Here is a 22,628-nt window from a genome sequence, read left to right as displayed (position 1 = left end):
GTACTATAATGCGTATGCACAGGAACGATGAGAGGTGCGATTCACTGCGTCTCTATTATAGTATGCATCGTGACTGTCAAGCACCCCGTTAAATTTAGCTAACCCCATGCACTGTAACGCTCATCAGCCCTGTACAGAAAGAGAGAGAGAGAGAGAGGTTCAGGAAAGGAAAAGGCGCAACTTCTGCAGCCTAATCGGGAGCATGGCTCACCGCCTGTATAGGAGTGGAAACCTGTGTACCTACAGAAGTGCGGTATTGTGGGAGTAGCTTTTTGAGTTTGCTAAATATACAGCCATACCTCCAGCACTTTTTAGTCGCGAATTATTATTATATGAATTATGAGCCGTAGTATACATATACCGGAGTGGTGCCATCATAAAGTTGATTCGAAAGACACGTGGACAGTTGGGAGACGTCTTCCGTGCATAGGAGAGTGAGAGAGAAATAGAGAGAGACAGAGAAATGTGCGGAGGGGGGCAGGTCTTAGTGATAACTGGAGATGTTTGGATAGCGGCAAGCCTGATCCACATTATTGTGATGGTAATTAAGGGGGTACACTAGTGAGCAATGCGCACAGATCGTTCACGGGAGTAGACACACCTCAGCCCGCAAACAAGTTGCATAGCATTCACGGCTCTTGTTACGAAGCTGAGCAGCCACGTCGCACACAGAGCTCGGCGATCGAAACGCGACCCTCGGAGCGTGCGGCTGCTGCCTGAGGGGGCGACGATGAGGGCGGGAGCACTTGTGGCGCGTGGTGAGTGCGCCCGGTGCCCTCAGTCTGTGGATCTCGTTGGTGCCCGTGGAGCTGTGTGACCCTCCGTAACGCGGTCGCCATACGTCACAAATGCTGTCGCCCCTACACTCTCAGTACAGGCGCGATCAGAGTATTGCGTTTCAACCACCGAGCATAGTGCAGTACTTCGTTTCGTAACCGAGCCAGGGGTTCGGATGTACGATGCTACCTGATTGCCGTTGTATACGTATAGGGAACTGAATGTTAAATTGCGTGCTAGATTTCGTAAACAACACTTCAAGCCGTGCAATGCAACAGCGTTGTTCAGTGTCAAGCAGGCTGCAGTCTGCGGCTGCAATGAATGGCCCACATGATGCAGTCTGCCATCGGAAACATTGGTAGAACTCGCTTGCGGGCTATAGTGTCCTTCGGCGAACGAGGGTAGCCGTGCAAACTAAAGCGTTATCCACGCTTAATATTTATACTACCACCCGTAGAAAGCATTGACATGGCAGGCCACAGATCGAACATGCTTAATGCATTTCAGTGCGCCTAGGGCATTACACCACTATCATTAGGATAACGGTATAGGCTAGTTGGTTCTGTATTCCTTGTCAAGAATCTAGTTCGCAGAGAAAACGATTCGTGAAGAGAAAGAGAGACAGGTAAGCGAAAGACAGGGACGTTAACCAGAGGAAGCCTCCAGTTTGCTACCTTGTGTTTGGGAAAACGAAAGGGGATGTAAAAAATGAGATTGATTGTTTGAGAGAGAAGAAGAATCTTTGACTACAGTAGGCGACAAAACAAGCAGAATAAAGTCACGACCGGAGCAGCGTCCAAGTACTACAAAGCAACGCCTACAAACTGTCCCAGCTTTTTTTTTAATTTAATTTTACAGAGTGTAAGCGCTGACCTGCCGTGCTATATATTAGCGGTTATAAATTGAGCTCGAGGAACCGTGTTCTATTCCTACAGCCAGGGCACTCGCATCTATATGGGGTGAAATTCGGGAAAATGTATCTGTGTACATAAGGTTAGGTGCCCTTTAAAGAACCCCAGGTGACCGAATTGATCTGGAAATGCCTCATAGTCATATTGCCATTTTCTCAAGTAGAGCTATGTAAAAGTTACGTTAATAGTATACTGTTGTGTCTTCACGTGTTGTTATGTGGGTGCCCGCACACACATTGACGCTTCAGCTGGCAGCCTGCACCTCATCAGATTATTGCTACTGCCACGTGTTCATTGTTATCTGTCTACCACTAAGCTGCCTATAAATACGTTCAACACTTCTGAATAACCGTTCTTTCGTTCTGCTGACTACGTTGGTATCTTGCTGGTCCGGCGCTGCTATGCACACGCCATGGCTATGCTATATATACACGTGCTTCTGTCATTCGAAACGTTCTTCTTCCGTGGTCTTTCTTGGGCTGTGCATATGTTCATTACACGTCACCTACGCATTTAGCGAAGAAGGCATGGAATTCTAGTGCGTTATTCAAGCCCTAACATTGTCGCTAAGTCTCCTCATGTTACCCTGTAAATACAAATCGCATACGACGGTGCAGAAACCACCACCAGCTAGGATCAGTGAAGAAACTGCGCCATGCTTCCGCGATCTTTTGCACGCATAACGAATGGTCCACTTAGCTGAGTGATTAACGGTTCAGCTCGCAACCTAGGCCTGACGCGGGCACAACTTTGACGCCATTCTGGTTCCGTGAGAAGCGCAATAACCACCTACAGCCTTAGGTGGGACCCGCCCATCTCTGCTTCTGGAATATACAAAGTGTACCCGCACTCCTTTCCGCTTCGTGCAACTTTAATCGCTCAACTCGCGCCTGCTTCCAGTCGTCCCTGAAACAAGTAGCGCCGGAGACGAATCGTCCATTCGCCTCTCGCTCCGCTCTAATAGAACGCCATACACCCACAACGAACGCACAACACGCTACACCACGCCACGGGGGAAAAAAGACTCGCGACGTGTAAATAGAGCGCCGTCAACGCCGCCTTGCGGCCGTGTCTTCGTCGCGGGCGCGGCGTGTGGGGGTTCGGGTAAATAAGGCGCATGCGCAGAAATTAACTTTTTAAACGAACGCCCACGCATCCCAGCTGACGTGCCGAGTTTATTAAAATGAAGACGAATGGGTCCCTCCAAAGGGTTTCGGGAATTCAGCGGGGAACGAAAGCGTCTCGCGTGGAGCCATCCGAGGCGCCCGGGGACTCCGGCAGAGCGCTGAGCAGGATGGATGGACCGCGCCGACTCATTCCCGAGATGAGATATATGGCCGCGTATGGGAGGCGCGCTTTGCTGCCAGCGAGCGGCCACCCCCTCTTCTTCATCCTGCACGCGCCTGCCACTGTGAGGCGCTGCGGTCGCCGTGTGTGACAAAGAGAAGCGGAGACGAGGCTTGAGATTGCAGTGAAAGTTTCGGCAGTCTCAGTGTAGGTACAGTACCACTGCCAGCTATAGTCGGGTGATTTCCTTATCACGTATCAAAATATATATATGCAGTCGATACTCCTGCTTATCTATAGGACAAGAAGAATGAAAAATAAAAGTGACGTCTTTCCTGAAACAAGATATGGTAGACAATGGTGGAATAAAATTGAATGAAAACTATACGTTGACGTTGCAGCCAATGGTGGCCAACATTATAGACAATTCAACAACAAGAGCTTAATTTGGCCGAGATGGTTCGGCGTAGTTATCTTCTAGTAACAGCGCGACAACTTCAGAAGGAACAAAAAAGACAGGAAAGAGCGCTGACTGTCAGCTGAATTTCATTGAAGGTGCTATGACCGCTTTTATACACTTACATAAATCTGCACACGTTTCACATGATCTACCCCACGGCGTACAGAGATATATGCCCGTGGTGTGGAGCCACCCCAACACTCTTTCACATCACGTGAAAGTGTGCAGAGCACGGCGAAGAGCACGACTCCAATGGCACATGGGAGGAGTGGGAGGCGCTGCTGTCTAGCCCAGCCCTGGTGGATTTCGCGCCACTGGGGACCTGGAATAGGGGCACCACCCTGCCGGACAGACTTCGCTCTTCACCCTGTTTATTCCTCGGGGCACTGGAGTTCTAGCCTGCCTGGATTATGTTTATAATAAAGTTTTCTACTACTACTACTACTACTACTACTACTACTACTTCTATAGAGAGTACAAAAAACAGTGGTCAAGCGCCACGATACATGTGTGACCATGATAATATAATCTCAACTGAGAAAAGAATACTCTCTTTCGGATAGAATAAGTGAGGGTGTACTGATGCATTGATCCTTGGCCTTCCTGATAAAAAATGATTCTAAAATCTCTTTTTCATGTGTTGTTGTCGCTTTTTTTCAAAAACAGTGTTTTATGAAACATAGGACTGCACTTACATTCTTTACAATGTACGGACATGAGACTGTCATAGCCATTCTTAACATATAAAGAATGCTGTCTCGCTCGATCATTGAAGCATTGCCTCGTTTGTCCTATGTTTACTTTTCCACATGTCAACAATATCTCATACACGACATTAGATTGACATTCAGCAAACCTATTCTCGTGACGGATGGCGCAAAATTGACTATTTTTGTTGGTGTTTAGTACACACACTTTTGAAAGCTTGCAAGGGGTGGAAAACAACAATTTCATATCTGCTGGCTATTTTCTTATGTACGTACGGTATATAACATGCAAAGGTATTTGGTCATTCTGTGTTTATCTTGGTCGTGTTTTGTTTATTTTAACTTTCTGCAAAGGGTTTCGCAAACGGGCGTGATGATGTTGTTGGGATACCCAGCATCTTTTAGTCTTTTAATCTGGTTTTTAAGGCTGACTTCCCCTTTGTGCTCACATGATTTCTAAAGAGTGGGCTGAATACACGTGGTGGCGATTCCTCTTTTTACTAATTTTGAATGCCCATTATCAAAAAGCAGGACATTCTTAGCACTCCTGGGCTGATAGCACCAGAAAGTATGGGCATTATCAGAAAAAGAAAGGCGAATGTCTAAGAACTGGATACCGTTGTCTTTAGGCAATTCGAATGTGAACTTCAGCCCCCAGGAGTGATCTTTGAATACGTTGAGAACGACTTCAACGTTGTCATTAAAGCACATTTGTCCAGCTTTTTCTACAAGTACAAGATAGTCGTCAACATAACGATACACTCTAAGTACACATACACATGCAAGGCTAGCTGAAATGCTTTTGTCAATAACAGATAAAAACATGTCACAAAGAAGTGGGGCCAATGATGAACTTATACATATGCCGGTGCGTTGGATTAAGAACTGCCCATCAAACTTGATGGTAGTCGAATTGAGATGAAATGCTAAAAGCGTTATAAAATTGTCAGAGTTCATGCCTATAATATTTTGAAAATGCTCCTCCTGTTCTTCAAAACATTTCTTCACACCAAAAATAAGGCCATCACGAGGAACGGAGTAATACAGATCAACAACGTCTACTGAAAATACCACCATATTGCAGCTTTCCCGCAGTTCCTAGACCAAATCGGAGGAGCTTCTAATGAGAAACGGATCTTGAAAAGTCGTTTCTTTTTGCAAATTGTCCTGAAGAAATCTTCCTACATGTTGCAGCCATGACGTTCTCTCCGAAACTTTTACTCTGAAAGGATCCTCAGGCTTGTGTGTCTTGCAGGTGAAAAAGGCCTCCAAATAACCTCTTTCGGACTTGCAAGGCCTACTAACATTTTTAGGTTTTCGAGGTTCATGTCCTTGATTAGTTTGAACGCTTTCTTCTTATGCTCTTTGGGGTCGAATTTGACGAGCTTGAAGTGTTTCTGTATAGCCGTGGTTGCTTTTGACCTTAATAAATCTTGTGGAAGTACCACGAATCCGCCTTCTTTATCGGCCTGTACCACTTTCAAATCGTTATATTTTATATATGTGGCTATGTTCTTCACAGGCAATCTCGGGGCTTTCTTGTAGTCTTTTATGGCACAGTTAACACTCCCCGCTATGATATGGCTTCTTTCTTCGTCACTCGCTTTGTGTCCCAAGCTGCGTGATATAGTCAGCGGTTGATAGGGTTCCAGGCTTGGTTCGAAACTGCGTTTTGGTTTCTTCGCATGTATACCTTTTCAACTTCATCTGGTAAGGATGCACCCCCCAACTTGGTCACTTTGCTCAGCGACTGATTTTGGTTTCTATACCTCGGTAAAAAGAGTAGGGTACGTTTGCTTTCTTTCTTTCTATCTCCCTGCGCTGTAATGAGCTGTATCACTCGAACAAAATTGTTGTCCCATTTTTAACAACCACTGCTCGTGATGCCCATCTTGCGCATTTAAGACGTTTTTGAACCTTCAGAGTGCAATAAGACAAAGCGATGGTTCTGAGTAAGAGCTGCCCATTTAGGAAGTCATTCTTGATCTATTCTCTCACTTTTCACATTGGGTGCATACGTTCAAATGTGTTTCGCATGACGTGGTAACCGCAATGACTTTATCTGTCAGTACATGATACCGTCATTGATACTCTGCCGTCGACGAACACACCTCTGTGTTCTACGGCGTCACCTCTTACATCATCTTTAGTTACCAAACTCCTACTCTGTAACAATTGAGAGCTCCTGATGGCTGGTGTAACGCGAGTAGCTGGTCACCAATTAAATTTTAGTTCGTAAGCGTATTTGACATTCGCTGGCTACACTGTTAAAAAAAATCTCGTCAAAATGACGGGAAAATCTTGGCAGCTCTATTTCCAAGCATTTGAACGTCAATGTGACAACAGCCCGTCATTTATAAATTACGGTGCATTTTTTTTTTCATTTTGACGTCTCCCATGTCATTATGAAATACAACCTAGTCGTCGATTTCACAGCATATTGTCATATAAAAATGACAGTGTTCTTGATCATTTTGACAGCTCGCCTTGTCAAAAGAAATACAACCCAGTTGTCAATATGACAGCTTCACCGCCGATGGGAGTGCACGTAGTCATTTTGAAATGACGGTGTTCTCGATCATTCGATCATTTTGGTGTCTCGCATGTCAATACAGTATACAACCCGGTAGTCGCTTCTGCAAGGCTGCGCAATCACTTTAACTGCATGCAGTTAATTTTAGATGACGATGCTTTTTATTGTGGCACTTGGCATGTTTATGTGTAATAAGAACACTGAATATGACACAGGGATGCTCTGCTGTCTGAATGGTTTCATGTCAATTGCAAAAACGTTTGTGGGCTTGGTGGCCCATTTTTTTCAGAGTATATGCCCGTTGGCATGCCTCATTTACATGTCTGTGTCAGTATGGTCCACTGAAGTGTGTCTCACTTACAGCGGATTCTGCAAACGATACTGCAATGCTATTGGCACATGTACTTGCATATTTATTTGAAATACTGTTGCAGCATTAGGTCACCACCACACCATGAAGGGCACTGCAGCACCTGAAAAACGAAATGTAATACGATGATTAATAAAAGCTTTACTACCTAGATGTTGAGTTTGCACAAAATTACACACTAAGTGCTTTATGTAAGTACAAAAAATTGTACTTACATAAATACATAAGGAGCATAAGACATAAGGAACAATGCGATTGCCATTAGCAATTCACAGCTTGTAAGTTGTAGTTCACCTCGCCTGTGAGGCGCCTCATCATTCACCCGGTACCGGGCACGGTTATCTGCGAGGCTTTTATTTTTTCAGATGATTGATAAGAGCTTGCGGCGATACCAAGCGCGGTACCAAGCGTGCCTAAATTGCAAAATTGCGCCCAGTGCTTTAATTAACCTCGAAGTGATTGGCCGCGTAGTCCGGGAAGTCGGCACGCGATGTGGTTGGTAGCGGCATTCGGTGACAATGCCGCTACCCAGCACATCGCGGTGCGGCGACGAAAATAGGCGCGCAACGTGTTTGGTCTCGCACTTCGGGACGCCGACACGTGCCGCTGTGCGACGAGCTTGGCCGTAGGGTCCGCTGCCGATGCGTGCGTAAAATGAACATCTGCTGCACTGAAGAGCAGGTGGGCGATGCGCTTCGTTGCTTGTGAAGAAGCACACTGCCGCGCGACCGCTGACGCGTTGGTCTTGCCCACAAAGTTCGAAGTTCGTCTTGCGCGTCGGCGCCGTGGGTGGAGTTAGGCCTAGTGACGACTCCGAGCAGCAGACGCGCTGGCCGTGGTGCCCGATGTTCCAAAGTGCGTAATGCGTGGTCGCGAGTACAAAGAGTCGTCCCGCGATCATCTTCGTCACGACGCCCGAAGTGCTCATAAGCAGAACCTACAACCGAGTGTCCGACGAGTCAAAGCAGAGTCGGTCTGAGACGTGCGTTTGCGATGTTCGTCACGAGCACAGCAAAGAATTTTGCAAGAATGAAAGCATGGAAAGAATACTCACCTTTTGCAGGTGCATTAGCTTCGGGGCTGTGCTTTCTGGAACACGGTTTCAACGATGTGTCGCCTCCAAAACGCAAACTAATTCAATCAAGTGAGCACAACCGCAACGCGCACGTGGTTTCTGCAATTCAACAAAAAGACATGTAGACAAAAAAAAATACGCGGTAGCAATGGCGGTGACGGCGGCTCGGGGAGAAGTGGTAGAGAGAGACGGCAAGCCGACAACTAAAACACGTGTTGAGTGACGCCCCGTGACGTATCCCGTACGGAAACCAACCAACCAAAGTGCCCGTGGGTTCTTGCTCGCCTCCTCTTTGCTCTCTCTCTCCACTACTGTTGACGGCGGTTTTGTTGTTTTCTCCATTTGACGCCGGCAGCTTGTCAAAAATGATAAAGAAATGGCCATCAAAATGATGAGTACTTTTTACAGTGTACCTTCGGTAATCCACGTTCACCATCGTCATTGACCACCAGTCGCCCTTGTTATGAAAACATTTTATTGAACACAGATTAGGGCTCTTCTTTCTTTCTTTCTTTCTCTCTTTCTTTCTTTTTTTCTTTCTTTCTTTCTTTCTTTCTTTCTTTCTTTCTTTCTTTCTCTCTTTCTTCCTTTCTTTCTTTCATTCTTTCTTTCTCTCTTTCTTTCTTTCTTTCGTCCCGATATGAAGTTTTCGCATAATTCTCTCGCGCATAAACAGTGGTGATTGCACAGCTGCACTCAAGATCTACAATTTGAATGTTTGTCCAGTCTTCCAAAGTGAGGTATAATCAAAGATACTGTAAACGCAAAAGACATTGCACCTAGCGCCTCCACCAATATGCTGTGGTGTCGGTGGCGTATATACAAGAAGTATACTGGGAAAAACACACGCAAGAGTCGAGATGGCGCACTAACACACTCACGCGCCTTGTTGGCTTCTTCTGCCTTTCGTCTTCCTTAACTTCATCTCCGTAACAACATTTCCCGCTCTAACTTTTGGTGGTTTTCATCATAAAACAAATCTGGAGGCATAATTAACGTCGTTTTATCTAAAATTGAAACTAAAATGATACAAACCAGCCACTCGTTACTTTAGAGCTCATCTTACTAATACTATACTCACAAAGCGTGTTCTGCGTAAACCTGCACATTTTCCTTCAGTAGAAATGATAACGGCACTTTTGGGTGGCGCTTCGTAACGCTTGCTGTTATCGCTGGCGTGCCTAACTGAAAAATCGGAGTTTGTGTGCGTCGACATTTATGATAAGCACTTGATATAAATATCAGCAAGCACAGCGCCACTGGGAAGCAAAAATGGACTCCCGTCTGAATCCCCACGGAGAGGGACGACATGCAAACACGACGACAAGCACATTCTTGGCGTCAACTCTTATGACTGATGTAGCAGCGCTGGCTCGGTCACCACATACTGTACCTTAAACGAACGATCAAAAACACTTACGCCTGTTCTTATTGTTTATACTCTCCGGTGCCACGTGAAAAAATGCTGATTCGTTCGTCTACGGCACTCGACACGACCAGTGTCCCGGACTTCCGCAATTTTGAAAGCCGCGTTATGGCGCAACTACCACTCGGCTGTTTACACACACACACATACACGCACGCGCTTCCACGCTTTTGCGTCATGAGCCGAGAGAGGAAGAGGGGAAAGGGTGTGTATACTTACGCTCTCCCCCAACCCTACTCAACCCGATCCCTCCACTCCCTCTAGCGTGCCGATGATGAATCCCCCTGTAGTCAGATAGCGCCGAGCTCTTTCGTCGTGTTCGGTCGGCGCGCGGCGGGGACTCGCGAAGGAGGTGGAAGCGGGTGAGGGTTACGAGATGGAGATGGCCTTTAACCGAGATTCTCCCTGACCCGGATTCTTCTCCTTCTCCGACGTCGCTGCACCCCTCCACCCCCGCCATCACCCTTCCAGACACGCGGGACAGTGAAGCCCCGGGCACCAGTGCACCGGGCTCTCTTCTGCTCTCCCGGGGCGTGAGCCGCTCTCTTTTTGCCATGCTTCGATTATTTCAAGGGTGCCGCGAGATATGGCACGGTGCCCGAGAATGTACACACGGAACGGCGCCGTTGATCAATATGTGGCGAGAAGGAGGCTGAGCGCGACAGAGAGGCCCTGCTGCAGCGCCGCGCGCTGAGCACCGCCCATCCACGTCGCTCGCTGCGGCCCTATCCTCCCTGGGGAGAAGAAAAAAGGCGGGCGGCTGCTTCGATCAGGTCGCCGGCAAAGCACTGCTCGCTCCCGCGGCAGCACCCTGTGCGCCCCGCGAACAGAATTTGCAGCTGCATTTCCCCAAAACGGGGGCGCCGCGGAAGAAGTTTCGTCGGGGCCGAACACGGCTCCCGGGGTCCCAACCGCGACAACCGTTTCCCTTTTTTATAGCCGTTTTGCTTCGATCCCTTCCCTATTGTTTTGTTTTATGCGCGCGCCTTGCCAACGTTCGTACGGCTGACATATTTCTGGCACGCCAAGGTCGAACAGAGGCGCGAGAAAACGGTGATGTCTTGGTATAATGGCACACGGTTTTGTTTATGCACGATAACATCGCAATTTACAGAGCGTTGGTTCGGTTGCGTGACCTTTTTAACATTGGGATGTAATTGAGAAGGGGAAATTACAACTCAGTGACTTCTACGGTATAATATAAAAGCATCCAATTCTGAACATGTATCAAAATTTGGGTGAAGAACGTTGATCTATATACGTAACAGCCATCGTTGAATATACTTAAAGGGCCACTCACCAGGCCCCATACCGAATTTTAGTTTGACAGTGGAAATTGTTGGGTGTCCGATGAGGAACGTTTTGCCACAATACTTTTTGAATCAGTTCATTACGAGCGGAGAAAACAGTTTTTTTTTTTTTTTTTTTTTGAAGCGGCGCGAAACGGGGGTGAGAGGAGGCGAGCTCGACACCCTTGCCGCTCCTCCGCGTAGCCTTCGCAAGCCAAATCTCTTCCCCACCCTCTCCAGCATCCCACCATGAGGCGACGTGCGCATGACGCGCCCATGACGTACCCAAACAAGTCCAACACCCGAGCACGTGAGCAGCGTTGCTTTGTTGACCAGCATTATTTTGTGGTCTTCTGCATGTTTCTGCGGGATGGTTTGGAAACGCTGGCTTAGACGCGGTAGAGTAGATGAGCACGATGAGTGTGCGACCGCCATGGAACGCGTAGAAGCGTTCCATGGCGGTCGTCTGCTCCAAAGAGGATTAAAGAAAAATTGCTGGAGTGGAAGCTCCCGCAATGACTTGCCAGCAGAAGTGAAGCCAACTTTTGCCACTGCCAAGATGGCGGCAACATGCTTTTTTCTGACAGTGCTAACTTAAAGATCAAGTGGTTTTGATATGTTATGTAAATGCTACGTTACTTCTATATTAAAGGATAGTTGTTCCCGATAAAGTAACACACAGAAACGAGTATGGATTAATGAATCTTTGAAGAACTTTGCTTCCAATTAGAGGCTCACTAGTAACTAGTAACTGTAAGACGCACCTGGAGCACAATGTGACGCGAAAAAGTTCCCACATCAAACTCGTTGGGCGTGCGAGGGAAACGCTTCGTTCTTAATCGCTGCACGCTGATACTTTATCATGCCCCTAGTAAGATGGCCGACACAGCCGCCATCTTGCCCGAGGAACGGCTTCACTTATGCGCAATCATTTCCACTCCAGCAATTTTCTAAAATCCTCCTTGGTCTGCTAAATGCGCTGACCGCGGGGACACGAACGCACGCGAAACGCTGGCACATTAGCCCCGCATCTCGTAGCATTTCACGGGAAAAAAATGAAAGAAAAACGCGCACATTTTTTTATTGTCTCATTATTTATTTCAAGTTTTATTAATATCTTATAGCAACAAATACATAAACTACGCATGTTGTGTTAAATAATTTTTGCCATGTCACGTGGTATACTGTTGAAAACGTCAGAGCAGACTCGTCTACGTAGAGGACCAACGTCACTGCATTGCCGTGTACGTGGTGGTAGTGGTTACAATGAAGAGGAAAAAGGCACCTAATTTCTGTCTGCCTTCAGGCGACACGGCGCAGTGCCTTATAGGGGTGGGGTTAAGGAGGGATAAAAAGGATAGAAGGAAAGTAGAAGCAGAAGAAGACAGCCAACGAGAGGAAAAAGAAGGAGATAGGAAAGTGGGGATCCGGTCGAAGCAGTCCAAGGGCGGGGTGCCACAATGCGAGAGCTACACGGCATCAGGAGACCGCGGAGGGCGAACCAGTCGGCGGGAGCTACGCTGAAGTCGGAGATCGCGAGGGCACAACCGTCCAGCTTGAAATCCTGCGAGCGAATCGCCGTGTACGTAGGGCCATTCCTACGCCTACGTCATGCCCTCATTCTCTACGCGTGCGCCGGCAGAGGGAAGGGGGAGTAGTTTTCATCTTGAAATTTGACACATTTTCGCGGCGCGTAGCGTTGCAAAGCTTGGCAGACGTCTACGCCTCGTCTACGCCTTTCGCTTGTCAGCTCAAAATTGTCAAACCTGGTGAGTGGCCCTTTAAGAATGTTTTCCAAAAGTCATGCATACCCGATATGAGAATGTAGTTTGATTACGGCATGCTAATGCGAAGATGATATAATCATTGAACTTAGGCAATATATCAACTATGACTGCCTTGTAGTTTTGGTGAAGAATGAAGCCAGCAGGAAGACCACCAGTGTAGAAAGTCGTTTAGTGCATGATCGTCCTGGTGAGTCACCTACTCGATGTGGGCATTATGTCGCATTCCCTTGTATTAATACAGTGTGTTTAGTTTGTGGCGGTATCGGTGTTGACGTTTGTTAAGTTTTGAGCGGTTATAGGATAGTTAGTGCCTTGTGGGAAAGCGGTTGTTAACAGCCTGAAAGACATCACGTGTTCCTTCGAGAGGTGGGCGTGTGAAGAGCAATAAATTCTTTAAAGATCCAACTATGTGGTCTGCCAATATGCATAAGTGTATATTTACGGTATAGGAGCGAAGTCTCTAAATCCAACGTCGGCTACGTATAGCGAAGCTATATCTCGAGAGTACACGTTCTCAAGCTACAGTATAGGCTGCTTCATTGCTTCCTACACAGGCGAGGGTGTCGGCACCTATAATATATGCAAATTCCGGGTGAGGGATAGGCAAGTTCGAGGATATAATCATACGTAAAGAGGCTGTCCATGTTCTCAGTCATATCATGTAACCTTTCCATGCTATTGCAGGCTTCCTAAGATCCTGACGCAATCTATGGAGCTATAGCATAGGTGGCTGCAATTACTATTGTCACCTCTTCTACAGTATCTGTATCTGTTGCTTTTAATGTGGTTGCGGCACGTTCTACCATTCGGATGTTTACGGTGCTGAAGGCATACGCTTGCCTGCCCTTTGTTATTGGCTTCGTCGGCGTACATGACCATGTCTTCCGTTTATGTGAGCGGATTTTCGAGCACGCACACTTGCCTCTCGCGTTGCTAAGGGGTGAGGCTCGTACACGTTTCATGTGTTATAATAAAGTTATATTAGGTTCCTCATTTGAAGCATCACTTAGCCCATAAGAACGTCTGAAGCTTTCGACAGCTGAGTGGCCTACGGACGCTGGCTGGCATACTCCATGCAAGATGAGGCAAACTGTAAGCGAGAAATTCCACTACAGAGAGAAATCAAACAAAAAAGTAAGGTTTATTTTGAATGAACCCGAGTGAAACATCTCAAGATCCTTGGCTTCTGTCTTGAAAGAATGCATTTTTCTAAGCATTTTAATACTACCAGCAAAGCTACAGATATGAAGAGTTTCGGTGCAGGTGGCACGTCTGCGATATCGATCACCTTTTTAAAGTAGGATTTCTATTGTTTCTCCCTCAACAATACGGATGTGAATCGGAATTCCCCATCGTCTACACAGACTTCGCATCCTGAATTCCTGATATGCGTCCCGTTACAGCATATTTCTGTGTTTACTTTTTCGCATTTAATCTTCCACCCCGTAACCCAGTTTTCCTCCTGGTTCCTTGTCTCTCAAAAAAAATATATATATATATATACAGCCTTTCTTTGAAAGAAAACAAAATAGAGTAAATCTTCAGGATCTCGCCTGGTCTCTCTGTCAAGCGTCACTGCTTGTCAGCGACCTATCGCGACGGTCGCCATGACCGAGCTTCCTTAAGTGATATCCCACTCCGTAAAGTTTCCCTAAGCCTTTTTCCTCGCAAGACTGATCCCGTTGCTCGTCCCGTCCACACATGCTCGAGGAGGCAGCACGCCGCCTTCTTCGCAAGACTGTGACGCTTCGCCTCTTCTGCCGTTTCTCCCCTTCTTCCTCATCTTCCTCTTCTCGTCTGCAGCTGATTCGATAGCTGCGACTCTAGTGTTATTTGCCTCTTCTTCTTCTTCGGGTTGTATGTGTTCGCTGCACCGAGTAGCAAGAAAAAACAGTCGGCTACATGGAACCGAGAGAAACGCCCCTTTCTTAGCCTGACGAATAGCACCTCTTTCCTCTGCTCCGGAATGTTTTCCTTTAACCTCTACTTTGTTTTTGCATTTTATGTCCATGTATTCATTCCATAGTGCTCCTCGCTGTCTGAGCAGTCTTCTTTCGGAAGTATTCCACCATTTTAATTTGTTTCACTTCGTTTTCACTTCTTCCCCTCTCTTCGCAACGCCGCGTTGCCCCTTCGGCATGTGCACAAGACTACGAACTTGTGCGTGTGTGTTTTCCTATACGTCCGCCTCGCCTTTACCCCTCAAACACAGGCACAAAAACACTTCGTCGCATACCCAAACACACTGAAACCCCTGCATTTCTTTTTTCTCCATCTTTACGACTCTTTCTTTCTTTGTAGGCCGAGGTTCGTGCATTTGCTTGGTGTATCTTTCCTCCATCCTCCCCCTTTTTTTTCTGACTCCTCCTCTTTCTATCAATCCCAGGAACCGGGCGTTCAATCTCAAAACTTTTCTCTCCGATTCATCCCCATTTTTACTCGGGCCTCCCGCGATAAAGAAACTTGGCGTTGTTTGGTGGAAGACGGGAGAGGGACCAGTTCCTCATTTTATCCGGACTCGCGCACTAGAGCTTCTCTCTGGTATTTTTGACTACTTTTTCTTCTTCCTCTTCCGATCTCTTCGTCTTCTCTCTTCCTGGCACTTCCACCCTTTTTTTCGAAGGGTAAACGTACGCGGGCTGCCTTTTTCTACCTTTCTGTCCCTTTCCACCCCCTTTTGGCTCAAAACCTCTTCCTACTTTATTTCCACTGGAACAACAAGAAGCTTGATTCACGGCATTTTTTTTTTTTTTTTTTGCGGCTTATTCGCCTGTATGCTTACTCGCTTTTTATCGCGTTATAGATTCCACGCTTCCGCCATCCGTGATTCTTCACTGTCTCCGACAACCAAGTCCCTGAAAAAAAAAAAAGAGAAGGAGTGAAAAGATGAGAAGCTCGATAGAGGAGAGAAAAATTGTGTTTACCGAAGGGTGCCACCCTTCGGGTTCTTCTTCACCTTTTACTGTGTCTTTGTGTGACGCGCTCAGCCCTTTCATGTTTCGGCGCCTTTACTTTCAACCATTGCACGTCTTTAATACGTTTTTTATTATTTTTTTGGCCTCACTGACACAATTTTTACGTCGCCCACTTCCTCGAGTCGTATTCTATTTGTCATTTTAGTCGCTGTTTTTTAAACCTATAGATGGTTTTTTTTTTTCTATGCCGTATGTCGCTTAAAAATGATACTGTGTTCTAGTGGCAACGTCTTCGTGGTGGTGTGCTTGTTATATACGTTTACCGCTCCCTGTGCTTTTATTTATTATCTGTTGTAATTTTACGTTCGAAAATCCCGATATCGTGACACACCAATTAACGCGACATTTATTGGGCCCCGAGGACACGTCGAAACGACCACACCTGAGGCGCAGATCAAGGTTTAGCTGAGTTCCTACAACGGTTGGTGAAGAACTCACATGATGATGAACATGCATGAAGAACAAAGGTGCTTCTGGTTATCAGAAACGCTGGAGTGGAGGGTTCCGAAAATTTCGCCCACCTGGATTTTTTTAACGTGAGTTCAAGTCTAAGTAAATGAACCACACATATTTTGCCTACGTTGAAATGCTGCCAGGATTCGAACGTTAAACAATAAGCATTTCCTGCTCATGATAGCCACTGCCACAGTTAACTTGCCGTGACACCTAAAGCTGAGCGCTAAGTTCACTTTCAGTTTGATGCTGCGTCTTCCCTATTATGACGTATACTCAAAGTACTTATGCAAAGTACCTAAGCGTTCAAAGTAAATTTGAATTTTTTCTGCAGTGGCCTATGTCGTTTCTCTTCTGGTATACCTCGACATCTTGGCGTTATGTCAATCAACCAATAAATCGTTCAGCCTATCGTCCGTATCTTTTCATATACATTCTAAGCCGCAAAGCATGACAATGGGAGTGAGGTTCGACCTTCGGGGGGGGGGGGGGGAGAACTGCATTGCTACAACCATTACTCTCTAAAGGATGAACGATTCGTTCATCCTTTCGGGAGTAACTGTCTGAGGACGAACTGCGAGTCCTCAGTTGTTTTAAGGGACGAAATGTCGGGGGACAAGTGTGAATAAGAGCTGTCGGGGTTTAACGTCACAAAACCACCATATGATTATCAGAGACGCCGTAGCGGAGGGCTCCGGTAATTTCCACCGCCTGGGGCTGTTTAACGTGCACCTAATCTGAGCACACGGGGCTCAAGCATTTTTACCTCAATCGAGAATGCGGCCGCAGAGGCCGGAATTCGATCGGGGTGCAAAAGCTGGAGTCACTCCCTTTGTGGGAGTGACCGATTAGTTCCTGCTTTTAGATGGTAACTGCATATAGAAACCAACTGTTATTCCTAATAGGACAAGCAGCTGCTGCTTCTCGATGTCAAAAACAAGTTTATTACAGTTTCTGTTCAAATTAATAAGCATTTAAACGTCGATACTGGTGTATGACTCTGTAATACGGAAATGAAGTCAGAAGTAAGCTGCAGAAGTTCACAACAAATGGACACGATTTGAGCTGGTGCGCAATGAATCGGCACCCACGTACGCCATCACACTCCACTATGTATACCATCGAGTGTACAGCAGAGTGCGATGCTGGGGCTATTATATATAAGCACCATGTTAATCGTAGTAGAAAGATTACTCTTATTAAACTTCGGCGTTCACTGATTCGCAAACAACCATTTTGTGATGTGATGGGCGTGAAAATGTGAAACGTGTAAAACTGGTTGGCTCCGAGCATGCGTCGAGAAAATTTGCGCGCATCATGAATATGTGTTTAGACAAAATGTTTAACGATTTCGAGTACTTCGTACTCAGCCCCGCCGCGGTGGTCTAGTGGCTAAGGTACTCGGCTGCTGACCCGCCGGTCGCGGGCTCAAATCCTGGCTGCGGCGGCTGCATTTCCGATGGAGGCGGAAATGTCGTAGGCCCGTGTGCTCAGATTTGGGTGCACGTTAAAGAACCCCCGGTGGTCAAAATTTCCGGAGCCCTCTACTACGGTGTCTCTCATAATCATATGGTGGTTTTGGGGCGTTAAACCCCACAAATCAATCATTACTTCGTACTCAACTATGGGAGATCACTGAGCTGTCCACTAAAAGCCTTTGGTATATTCAGAAAAAGTGCGTTAACACTTTATAGTACTAGGTACTCTACTATGGGAAAGCTTAAAGCCGTCCCTCTTCGGTTAGACACGGGAGCTGCAAGACGTTTTACTCAGATATTTATCCCTTTCCAACCTTATCATGTACGCTGCTTTTGCTCTGTCAAATTTGCTCGCTTCTCTGTGTGCTAAATGCTGCTGGTTATATTGTTCCGCTAAGATGTTTTATGAATTTAAAAAAAAATAAACTTTTATGGAAACGTCCAAGTTTCTTGAGTAATTCATGCCAATTCTGCAGCATTGTGCGTATACATTATTTAAACAAATTTGTTTGTTGAATACAGACGATATGGCTTACCTGCGTTCTAGACGAGACAGTCAAAAGTGCATTGTTTTATCGTGATGGGGTCTGTCAAACCGACTTCAGAATGTGCAGCAGCAGCATGAAACCGACTTCAGAATGTGGCAGCTGCTGGAAGAGTGCTCACAGCTGCAACATGTTAAAGACGTTTCCCAAGAGGCACAGCGCTCTACTTAATCAATTTGCTGAAACATTAGAGAAGCATTCATTAGTTCCGGTAAAGCTGTTTGTTTTTTCCGCAGGCATAACTACAAGTTATTTCTTGTAGCGTAACTGGGAAGCTACCCCCCCCCCTCCCAATGCCCCTCAAGCCTACAACAATTTTGGCGAAAAAGAGAGATCAGTTCTGGCTTTAATTAACCAGCATTTTGAAGATTTCGCGGGCATGTTATTAGATGCACCATCGATGTACAAGTATGACAATCCGGAATAAATTTAGGAAAATTTTCAGCGAACACATGTGGTTAGAACTCGCTACCACAGAGTCAGCATGTGTGTACAACACATATGTTGGCGACAATATGCAGAAAGGATGTGCTAGCAAACAATGTTTTCATGTTTTAAGTACCCATTCTTCAACTGCTCACGCATGCAGCTCTTAATGGAGGGCGTTCATGTTATTCGGGCTCATGTGCTTCAAGTACACATACTCGAGAGAACTCACAAAATGGCGGCTAACTATGAGGCCTCGCACATAAATGACGCCCGTTCCACCGTGGGCTGTGTGTGTGTGTGTGTGTGCGTGTGTGTGTGTGTGTGTGTGTGTGTGTGTGTGTGTGTGTGTGTGTGTGTGTGTGTGTGTGTGTGTGTGTGTGTGTGTGTGTGTGTGTCTGTGTGTGTTTCGATGAAGCCATCGCTTAGTAGTGTTACCTAATTTAGACGATGCAAGCTTTGCGCAAAACCTGAGTCAACTATGTCCACGAAAACACTTCTTTACTTTCGAGGTCAGGCAGGGGTGTTAGTTACTGAGTTTGACATTTCGCGTGATAAGTGTGCCCATGTTACGATTGTCATGCCTTCAACGAAACTAAACGAACGAGTATCCTGCATTCGTCCCCTCTTTATAGTATTCAGATCAGTTACCAACAGTTCCCAGAAGAGAAGAGAGCGGTGCAGAGACAGGACTAACCAAACGATTGAAGCGCAGTCAAGGAACAAGGTCCGCAAAAAAAGCAAAAAAAAAAAACGCCCACCTAACCAAACCGCGGAAACGTTCACCTCCCGGGAGACCGTGTGCCTGTTTTCTCGTTTCCCTCCCGCGGGGTAGCAGCCGCATAAACGCCCGAGATGGCCCGCGGGCGCTGGTTAAACTCTCGTCAGGGCCATTGTCGCGTCCTGCAGGCGCAGGAAAAAAAGAAAAACCGAGGCCCGTGCTCGCCTATCGATTATCTCATCCGGCGCGCGCAATGCCGCTCCCGATCCGAACCGCCTGCAGAGCCTCTGCGTCAGTGCAGTACACGCGCCACATACACACGCACGCACACGTTCGCACATACACGCGAAAGCGTACGTACGCAAGCACGAACGGAAAGTTGCGCGAACCACGCGAGCATGGCTAAGCATCGCATCAGAGAAGGACCCCCTCTTCTTGGCCCTGTAGCCACGCACGTGCGTTCCATTCTTTTCGTGTCACTCTTGCGTTGCTCCCGCGTGAAAGTTTGCGCTTGCGTTGGAGGCCCCGGTGCGGCTATGCCGCAGGGCCTGGAGTCAGGCTGCCCAGAAGAGGGCGCTGGGTGTGAAAGGCGAGAGGTGTGTACTCGTGTATTCCGGGCGTTTGTGTGTGGAGGGTTTCGGTGAAGCATACGCTTCGAACTCGCGTGAAGGTTCGGGGGGGGGGGGGGGGGGGGGTGGCAATCCGCCACCACCGCTCATTAGCGCTGGCAGGAAACGAGGGTTTAATGGGGCACACACGCACAAACAGCCACTCATACACCTTCTTTCTCTCGCGACCGATTTTTTTTCTCGTTCGTTGTGTTGCGTTTTCGTTTGTGTTTCGTACGTGGCTTATACTTCTTCTTGCGCCGGGTTCGGGCGTTAAAAGTTACTCACCGCTTGGAGCAACAAGAAAAGCCTCATTCGAAAGTCGTCAGGAGTGAAAAGGCAAGAAGAAGGAGAGAGAGAGAGAAAAGAAAGAAGAGTATGCGGAAGTAAAGGTGGACGTCGCCTATCAAGTGTACGCCCGTACAATGTTGAAAAAGAGGTAAGCCAGTAGGGTCTAAGAACGGACAAAAAGGTGGCGGAAGAAAAGGACACCGCCGTGAGCATTAGACCGAAATCAAGCGCCCCTCATTTCCAAGTTCGAATTTTAATTTCGTCGCTCGCATAGCACCTGGCCCTAATGAGGGTGCATTTACTCGCAGCAATCACACCGGTGTTTGCACTTTTTTGTTACTGCCATTCTACTAGCACGTCGCTCCGACGGTGCAAGAGTGCAAAACAAAAAGTTCTCATATATAAATTGCACCGAAGGCGAGCAGGAGCCGTCAGTCTGCCAGCTTAGCGTAATGGTTCTACGTATGTTTCTTAAGTTTCACTTCGCAACAGCGGGTCAGGAAGTGAAACTCAACCAAGGACTGTCAAGAAATTCTTGGGGAAAACACCGAAAGATTTTTAGTGCAGTTTTCTGGCAAAGAGGACAAAAAAGCATTTTCAGAGTTGTTTCGTACAAACAAAGCATCATCCACACGTAGTGCGCGCCACCTAGCTTTCCTTATGGTGAATTGTACATTGTAACTGTCCTTTCTTGCTATAGGCAAAGCGCGAGTTTCCTATTAAAATTGCCAGCGCAACACAGTTGTCCTTAAAGTTACCACATTAAGCGTATATTAATGTCTTGTGACGGTAAAACGCTACAATATACCGACAGTGCTTCACTGCCATAACTACATTCAGAAAGGCAGGCAAAGCTATCTGCAAAGCACTCACGTTGATTTTTTTTTTTAATACAGGCAGCCAGCGATGCATCCGGCATCAAAAATAAAATTAAAATCACCGAATATTTATTCTGCCCTTGCCCTCGATTTGAGTTATAAAGTGGATCGCTCTCCAACACTCCGTCCAGGACAGTGGCTGATTGTCCTTACGATGATCCACATGATGGTTCACGTAATAGTCCATACGTGATGTTACACATAAGTAGCTTCACTTACACAGCTTATCTATCGCTCCTAGGCCCTCGAATCCTATGTACATGTAATTTTTAGGAGCCAAGCTCCTTAGCAAGGAAGTTTTTTTTTAAACCTCCTTGCTCCTTAGGCCCGCATCCTGCCGTCGCCAACGCCACCATCGCCGTCGAAGTTACCCGCGATGCATCAGCTCCGCATAGATGCTTGCTTCATAGAGTAACATAGTAAGCCTACGCTACTCTATGCTTGCTTTCAGAAGTGAACGCGACGGCCGACGCAGAAACTAGCGGCGCTACCGTTCCATACATATTCCACTATTATTATTATTATTATTATTATTATTATTATTATTATTATTATTAGTAGTAGTAGTAGTAGTAGTAGTAGTAGTAGTAGTAGTAGTAGTATTTATATTATTATTATTATTATTATTATTATTATTATTATTATTATTATCTTGAGCATTGAATTAGCAAAAGTCCACCATGCACTTTCCTTGTTAACCTACCAGCCTTTTGGCTTCCTATGGTATTCTCCCTTGGGTGTTCCACGGAAACGCATCAGGTTTGTTGAAGCACGCAACAAATTAAGGTTCGTAGTTTTTAAAAACCACTGATGAACTTCTGGGAGGCACCTTGACACACACATTAGGCTTACGCTCGACCGTATGTGCAAGCGGAAACGGTTGCGGATATCATGCACTGTGAAAAAAAAAACGATTGCGATATCGCTCGTAGTACTGAAATATAATTTACGTGGAAGGAAGTTCACACGGGAACTGCACACTAAAGCTCGCTACACTGCATATACCTGTCGCTTTACGCACATATGCCTTTTTGTATAGGCCTATAACGTATGTGTACCCCTATTTCTGGTGCAGATCGAGCCACACGTAAATTGTGAACATGTGATTTGAGCATTTGATTTAAGAAATTTTCGAAAAGTATTGCAGTTTATTGGTTCTATGGCTGCTTCAGAGATCTCAAGATATTCACGCAGGATACATACACCAAGGCTTTGCCAATATTTTTAATGATGTATATAACATTTCACGTTCCTTTGTGCGTGAGTGTTGTAAACCAATCTTAGCAAAAACACCCCACGCCACGGTCAATATTGCCGAACTTTTCCCTACACAACTTTTCTTTATACCATATATGTTTTACCCTATACACCTGGGAATAGCGCCGTGTGACAATCATAACGTATACAGTTAATGTACGCTCTACAATCTTGAGATGTACCCCACTGAAACGTTCCGCATCTCCGATTTCAATAGGGAGTTTTCGAATACCATACCGCAAAGTTAGTGGGCGTACCGGGCGTATAGAGTTTGCGTATGGGTGCCATATAAGATTTCGAAGAGCGTTTGCCCACGCAAACGCTAACGCACGCTTACAGCACGCTGGCTCACCGCAAACGGGCTTTGCGGGTCT

The 22,628-nt window shown here is 46.4% G+C and overlaps 2 long non-coding RNA genes across 5 annotated transcripts in view; one reads left to right on the top strand and one right to left on the bottom strand.

Annotated features, from left to right (window-relative positions):
* The window catches only part of LOC142814606 (uncharacterized), a 402,191-nt gene that overhangs the window by 152,407 nt on the left and 227,156 nt on the right, over nt 1-22,628 (top strand). The gene's annotated exons all lie outside the window — the stretch shown is intronic.
* LOC142814007 (uncharacterized) lies at nt 7,058-8,273 on the bottom strand. Its single transcript, XR_012894770.1, has 2 exons — nt 8,100-8,273; nt 7,058-7,148 (listed from the first exon to the last, which is right to left on the bottom strand). It is a non-coding gene; the product is annotated as an uncharacterized LOC142814007 (long non-coding RNA).

Source organism: Rhipicephalus microplus, chromosome 4, assembly GCF_043290135.1.
Source record: "Rhipicephalus microplus isolate Deutch F79 chromosome 4, USDA_Rmic, whole genome shotgun sequence".
Lineage (NCBI taxonomy): Eukaryota > Metazoa > Arthropoda > Arachnida > Ixodida > Ixodidae > Rhipicephalus > Rhipicephalus microplus.
The sequence above is the reverse complement of the archived record's forward strand: the minus strand, read 5'-3'. Positions and strand labels throughout refer to the sequence as shown.